We start from the raw sequence: 7,914 nt of genomic DNA, 5'->3' as shown, positions 1-7,914 counted from the left end.
CAAAGAATGATTATGTATTGTAATGATGAATAAGCTAACTGTCCTGATTTGACCATCACACATTGTACACGACTATTGATAGTCAAGTTTGTACCCCACAAATATGTATAATCAATTATGCTTCAATAAAAAATAAATTGTAGGAAAAAAAAAGACAAACGAGCCGGAGGGAACTTTGGGAGGTGGAGTTTCTGGGTCATGTGGCAGTTCTATTCTGAATTTCTATTGTCTGATATAAGGATTGAGTAGCCACCCCAATCTCTTCTTTGCATGGAACATCTTTTTTCATCCCTTCACTTTCAGGCAATGAATGTCCTTAAATCTAAAGTAAGTCTCATTTACACAGCTTATAGTTGGATCTCATTAGGGTTTTTTGTTGTTGTTTTTAATTCATTCAGGCATTCTGCTTATTTTGATTGGAGAATTTCCATGTTCATTACAGCACTATTCACAATAGCCTAGCTGGGAATGCAACCTAAATATCCATCCGCGGATGAATGGATAAAGAAAATCTGGTATATACATGCAATAGAATACAATTCAGCCTTTAAAAAAGAAGAAAATCCTGCCATTTTCAACAACATGGATGAACCTGGAGGACTTTATGTGAAGTGAAATAAGCCAGTCACAGAAGGACAAATACTGTATGGTTCCACTGATATGAGGAGTTTAACATAGTCCACACGTAGAAGCAGAGTAGAGCGGTGGTTTCCAGGGGCAGGGAGAGGGAGGAAAGTGGAGAGATGCTAATCAATGTGCATGAAATTTCAAATAAGATGAACAAGCTCTAGAAATACACTGTACAACACTGGACCTATAGTTGGCAATACTGTACTGTGCATTAAAAAATTGTTAAGAGGGAGCCACAGGGAGATTTGAGTCTCAGACACAGGGAAGAGAGGCCACATGAAGACAGAAGCAGAGACTGGAGCTATTCAGCCACAAGCCAAGGAATGCCGAAGCCACCAGATGCTGGAAGAGGTGGGAAGGGTCCTCCCCTGGAGCCTTCAGAGAAAGCATGGTCCTGACAACACCTTGATTTCAGACTTCTGGTCTCCAGAAGTGTGAGAGAACAGATGTCTGTTGCTTTAGTCCACCCAGTTTGTGGTGATTTGTTACAGCAGCCAGAGGAAACCCATACATCAACAGAGAGTCAAGGGTCTCTGACTGGTGCCCCCACACCACCCACCCAGTTAAAAGGAAGAAGAACACAGTCCATCAGAGGACAGACAGGTGCCAGGGGAGAGGAGGGTGCTCAGCGAATGAGATGCTGTGCACAGGAGAGGGCAGGGGCCCAGGAGATCCCCCAGGAAGACTGAGGAGGTTCCTGCAGGAAGTGGGGCCTCACTTCCCAGCTCACCCTGGTGAGCTGCACAAATGCATCTTCCGACAGGAAAAGGGAGGACCCAGTGCTCGTCCCAAAGCAGCTCCTGGGCTAGTGCCCTGGCTGACTCACGCTAATTAAACACAGCACTGGAATGCTCCGGGCCTCTCCTTCACGGCTGTGTTGATTTTCTCTCTAGCCACGTCACAACTTCCTCTCTTAGCCAAAGAGGCATCGGGATCAGGCTCCATCTGGCTCACTTTTCACGGCAGCAAACACAGTGACACTGGAGAGTAAGTGATTAGTAAAGCCAGTGACACGAGCAGCGAGAGGAACAGTCACATTTATGAAATCAGCGTTTACCAAACTGTTCTATGTGCCCAAACTAAACAAAGACGGAATTTGTAAACAATATTTTGGAAGTTCACATGGTGACAAGTTAAGATGGGGTCCCCCCCTCGGGGATTCTACAGAACCTCCAGATCCTGCCAAAAGGCCATTTCAAAATCCAGATATCCAGGGCGGCATCTAACTGCATGAAACCAGAAGGCTTTAAATTGGGAATGTGTTTTTTCCCCATCATAGTCCTTTCGAGAGACTCTGTGAGACCTTGGTGAATGTCTTTATAATGAGCTCCCATATTAATTTTTATAAATCAGTGTGATGGCTGCTTGCCGATTAGAATGTGATTCTGTAATACAAATTAGACCAGCCTCCGACGTCTTTGAAATGTAGTGTGTGAAAAATGGTACGCACAGGTTAAAAGATACAGATTCAGAACACCAGGATTTACATGAAATTATCACACAGACTTTGATAAAGCCCTGGACTGATTCAAAAGAGCAAGTTTCATACGAATCTGTCTCATTCCCTTTGAAAGCACCTTGATCTCCTTGCAGTCATCTATTAATTATATTACAGATAAGGTAAATAAAAGTGTTGCAATATGGAGATCACAGGCTTCTTTTTTCTTGTGGAGACTAAAGGTATGGGTGCCTGTGAAGTCTGTGGGCAAGGCGGGTGACAAAGCTATTCTATAACCGAGAGGCCGTGTTTATTCTGACACGTGATGGAGAGATCTGAAGTTCAGTAGCTGAGAGCCCAACTGAAGGGAGCAGCCCAGATGCGGCAGAAAAGAGGCTGAGGAAGGACCATGATTCTAGGCCGGGGCCCGCAGGGAGGGGATCTCCTTTAGAATTATTTTTGTTGTTGTTGATGATGCTATAACAGACTTTATCTTAGAGCAGTTTTAGATTTGCACAGTTGAGTGGAACATGCCAAGATTTCCCACATAGCTCCTGTCCCCAACACACAGCCATTCCACTGCCAAGCATGTCACACCCCAGCAGTGCATTCGTGACAATGACCTACAATAACAAGTCATCATTATCCAAGTGCATAGCTTATGTTTGGTCTTCCTGAATTACTTTAACTACAGAAAATGTGTTATTTGTCTTAGATACTGTCTTAGTCCATTCAGGCTGCCATAACAAAATACCATAGATTAGGGGATTGTAAACAACAGAAATTTATTGTCTCACATCCAAGATCAAGGTGTGGCAGACTCTGTGTCTGTTGAGGACCTGCTTCCTGGTTTGTAGATGGCACATATGAATTTCGGGGGGACGCATGCAGCCCATAACACTTACAATGGAGTGTGTTTGGGAAGCACCTCGTGGGGCCTCAGCCATTGTAGTGAGTCACCTCTGACCGGGGCTAACCCCACCCTCCCTCAGACATTGTGGCGCCTCAGGGGCAGGCTGCTGTTCTTTCCTCCAGAGGGTCAGCTCTTTCTGAGTCATTTCAAAACTGCTTTTGCCTTTGCCTTAAAACTTACCATGGGCAGTGCCCCACAGAGCTTCAGCAAACCCAGAGTATAATGCAGGATAAATCTCCTGCAGAACATAGGGCGAGAGTGAACCTCTCACTATTCAAAGAAATGAGCTGCTTTCTCCTTTGCAATATCTAGGGGACAGCTCTTGAGGGGGAGAGTGGCCTTTCTACAAATAGCACCAACCACGCAACACAGCATCGAGGAAAAGGGGTCTGGGCCTGGAGATGCAAAGGTGAACCTTCAGACAGCTGCTGTGCCTCCAGCAAGCCTATGGTCTAGCGGAAGAAGCAGTCACAAAATGTAAACCAATACATAGTCAGCAGGTGATGAGACTGATGAGGAACATGGCCAGATATGGCGTGGAAGGGCGGTGGTTGGGGAGGTTGGCAGGTGGAGGCGTCGGCCAGGGAAGTCCCGTGGCAGGTGGCCCTGGAGCAGTGTGCAACACAGTGTTTGGGCCACCTGGAGGAGTGCTGGGCAGAGGTGCACTTTGGCAGGCTCGAAGGCTGGGATCAAGCCATGCGTCAGGGTGAAGGCACTGGAGAGCCCCACTGTCAGGACCAGTGCCCAGGGCCTGACATCCAGCAGAAGGCAAGGCCTCTGCACCAGGCAAGAAAACAGTGCTGGAGAGGGCAGCAGAGGGTGGAAGGACCCGATTCATTTTAACCTGTCCGCCCGGCTGCTGCATTGAGATCTGGTTGTAGGGGGTAAGGGGAGCTTTGGGGATGCCTTTGAGGAGGCCTCTCTGCCACCCAGGAGCTGGAGGTTGTGAGAATGCTGGGTTTCTGCATGCACTTGAAGCAAAAAGCCATTAAGATCCCAAGACTGATCAGCCACGCACTGCACACAGGAGGAGGGTCGAGGATGAACCCAGGCTAGGCTGCACACTTAGTGCCTTTGTCCTCACCCCCAGGGCCCGGCGTGTGAACTGTGTCTGTGGAATGAGCGTGTCCCACATCAGCTGTCCCCTTTCCTGCTCCCGATTTTGCTCTCAGTTGTTGTGCCCACATCAAATCCGGCTGCTGGTGCATTCGCTTCCACCTCCCATGCTCAAGACTCTCAGCAACACGACGTTGTAGACTCTGGCATGTGTTCCTTTACCATAAACCACCTCAGACCACTCTTAAAAATAGCTGGGAAGTAAAGAAATAAACAGAAGTAAATGCATTTGGATATTGACACTTAATGTGTTGCATTTAGGTAGAAGCCAAGTTCACAGCCTTATTTTTAACCATGACCAATTATGTTTTTTGATTGCTTCAACCCTGATGTACCTTACAGAGCTTTTCAGAAAACCCTGCCCCTTCTGGCTCTAAAAGGCTCTGAGTGAATTACCTCATTACACAAAGTTTCCTGTGACTCGCACATGCATTCATCCTTCAAGTGACTATCAGGTGCCTGAAGCTTCCAGACACTGGAGATAAACTGCCCAAGACCAGCAGAATAGAGAATCAGTCTTCCTGGAAAAAGGGAAGCAGGTTAAAAGATGTGGAACTGGTGCTTGTGATTCTGTATAAATGTATTGGTAAATTCAGTATGAAAATATTTCCAAAATTTAATCCTTATCAGTAACAACTCAAGGCTACATTTGGCAATGTTAATGCACATTCCAGAGAAAAAAACTTGAGTCTGTTATGTTGAGAAAGAAATATGTACTTCCAGACAAAGACTTTTTTAACACTCTCTCAGAAACCATCCAAATGAAGATGGATGTTGGAACGAGGAGTGGTAAGAGGTGGCTCCAGAGTCTGACCCTGGCCCATCACTGTGAAGGAGCGTGAAGTGACCCGCTGATGCCTGAGCCACGCACATCAGGTGTTATGTTGCGATGTCCACCCACAGTGTCTCTGTGAGCCAACCAGCCCACGTGTGTAAGTGAAGACTCTGAAGCCTCGAGATGCCCATCTCCAGGAGAGGCCACCAGGAGGAGAGGAAGAGAGGCTTAGACAAAATATCCCAAAATATCCCAAATAAAAATAAAGTTCTTGCCATGGAGACGCAACTTTGAGACAAGTCTCAGGTCCTACTTCCACCCATGATACCACCCCCAAGTCCCAGCATAGAAATTCCAGAAATGCTGTTTATTATCCTCCTGAACGATCCCTAGAGTGAGACCAGAACGTTCCCTAGAGTGAGAGGCCTCTGACCCTGGGAGAGTGTGACAATGGCTGCAGCCGCCTGCCGAGTAACGAGGCCGTTTCCACAGGGCAAGTGGCGGCTCCTATCAGCTCGCGGATCAGTAACTGTGTACTTTACATTCAGAACTGCCTCTTAGCTATAGCTTACCGTTTTATTTATGTTTTGTTTATGCTAAGACCATAATGATAAACGGCAACCATTATCCATTTGTAGCTAGAAAGAACCCAATTTCATAAAAACTTGTTTAGCCAGCTATTAATCCTGATCTTTTCATTAGAAAAAAAGAAAACCTAAACAAATTCTGGTTAACTGCAGTGGACACAAATGGGTGAGGCTTTATCATCTTAAAACGGTCTGTTATCAATGCAACAATGACATTTTCGATTGAAAAATCAATTTTTTCCTTCGCTCCTTTTAACCTCCCTTGCCATCTTCTTCCCTTCCCAGGATCCAGATAACATAACTCACCATGAAAGCCAGACAGAAACAGCCTTGGGCATGTCCACGGGAATCTCAAATCCATCTAATCAGCAGAAGACCTCATTTTCCTGCAGCTGACGCTGCTTTACCCCAACCATACCTTTCAACTCTCCTATTCTTCCTAATAATTCCTGGGGAAAAGAAAAAGTCGAATTGTTTCTGTTAATAATGCAAGAAGACGTGAGTGCCAGCTGGGCACTTTGGGAGAAAAGGTCACGACTCTATTAGCCAGATGCCCAGATCAGCCTGAGCTCGGAGAAGCAGAGAAGCCTGAGGGCTCGGGCCACTCGGCCCCTGTGACTTGAGCCTGTATCAGAGCCACGTGTGCTTCCCAGAGATCCCGACCTTTTCTCCACTCTTAATAGTGACCTAAAAGGAATCCATGTGGTAAGACCAGTCAAGGCAGAAGGTTCTGGAGCTGACTCCATGGGACCCTGTGTGGACACAGTGATGCCCACGCAGACACACCTGGAGGTCCACAGGGCCTCTCCCACCCACAGTCGCTGGGAGCTGTGGCTGCAAACAGCGCCCTCCCTGGAGACACGTGCACCCCTGGAGCTTCCCCCACTTAGCTTCCTGTTCCTTCATCCTGTCCCAGCGTCTGCTCCCCATGGAACCTAACCCACAACAGGCCAAAACTTAATTTCACCATCTGCAAAAGGTGTGGCCTGGGCAAGTCACTCAGTCTCTCTTTGCCTCAGTTTCCTTGCCTGTTAAGTGGAAATTGTAACAGCTTCCTCTTCATAAGGGTGCTGAGATGATGTGGTCAAGTGCCCCTAATGCTTCCTGCCACACAGGAGTGCAGCTGCCCAAAATAGAGTTCATCCCTGGACAACAGGGTTGGAATTGTGCGAGTTCATCCATCTGTGGATTTTTGTCAATAAATACTGTAAATGTGTTTTCTCTTTCTTATGATTTTTTTTATTGAAATATAATTGATTATACATATCTGTGGGGTAGAGAGTTGAATATTGATACTCATATACAATGTGTGATGATCAAATCAGGGTAATTAGCATATTCATCATAATACATAATCGTTCTTCATATCCATTAACCAATTTCTCTGTGATCCCTTCCCCCTCCCCCTTTCCCACCTCTAGTAACCTCAGTTCTGTTCTCTCCTTCTGAAAGTTCAATGTATTATTGTGATTGTTCTTTCTGTCTTACTTTCTTCCTTAGCTCCCACTTACGAGTAAGGACATGTGCTATTTCTCTTTCTGTGCCTGGCTTATTTCACTTAACATAATTTTCTCCAAGCTCGTCCATGTTGCTGAGAATGGTAGAATTTTATTCTTTTTTATGAATGAGTAATTCCATTACAACATTTTCCTTATCTTATAATTTTCTTAATAACGTTTTTCTCTTCTCAAGTTTACTTTATTGTCAGGGTACAGTATATAATACATATAAGATACCAAATACATAGTAATTGACTGTTTATGTTACCTGTCAATAGCAGGCTATGAGTAGTTACGCGTTTGGAGAGTCAAAAAGTCATACAGGGATTCTGGGCTGTGTGGGGGTTGGTGCTCCTATCCCCGGCGTTGTTCAAGGGTTGATTATATATTAGTGTCTTTGACAATTCAAGCTGAATTTCCATCACAGGAAAACATAAATGACAGACATGTCACTCTCGTGGTGCGGGGTCTGGGGAGTCTACGATCAAGCACACGTGATATCTGATGAGGTTCACAGACGGCTGTCTCCTCGCTGTATGCTCACAAGGCAGAAGGGTCATGAAAGCTCTCTGGGCCCCCTTTTGTTAGGGCACTAACCCCGTTCATGAGGGCCCCATCCCTCAATCCCATCTCATTGTTTCAACACAGAAATTTGGGGGAGACACAAACATTCAGTCGATAACGATTAGTTATTATTATATCCAAGTTTGTGTCGTGGTTTGAGTAGGTAATTTTAGTAAAAGTTTAATTTCTCCCATTTATGCAATGGGTACCTCGTGCTCTTTCTTATAAACCATAGTGAAATGAGTGTATGTGTGTGGTTTTGTTTTTTGGCAAGGGATGATCACTGGGAACTCATAATCATGGACCTACACTTTTATATGATTTACACTTTTATAAGCCCTCTCTGGCCGCCTTTACCATCTAGGGAAGCAAGAGGAGAAGTTAAATGGTAT

Source organism: Galeopterus variegatus, unplaced genomic scaffold, assembly GCF_000696425.1.
Source record: "Galeopterus variegatus unplaced genomic scaffold, G_variegatus-3.0.2 Scaffold917, whole genome shotgun sequence".
In the NCBI taxonomy this organism is placed as follows: domain Eukaryota; kingdom Metazoa; phylum Chordata; class Mammalia; order Dermoptera; family Cynocephalidae; genus Galeopterus; species Galeopterus variegatus.
The sequence above is the reverse complement of the archived record's forward strand: the minus strand, read 5'-3'. Positions refer to the sequence as shown.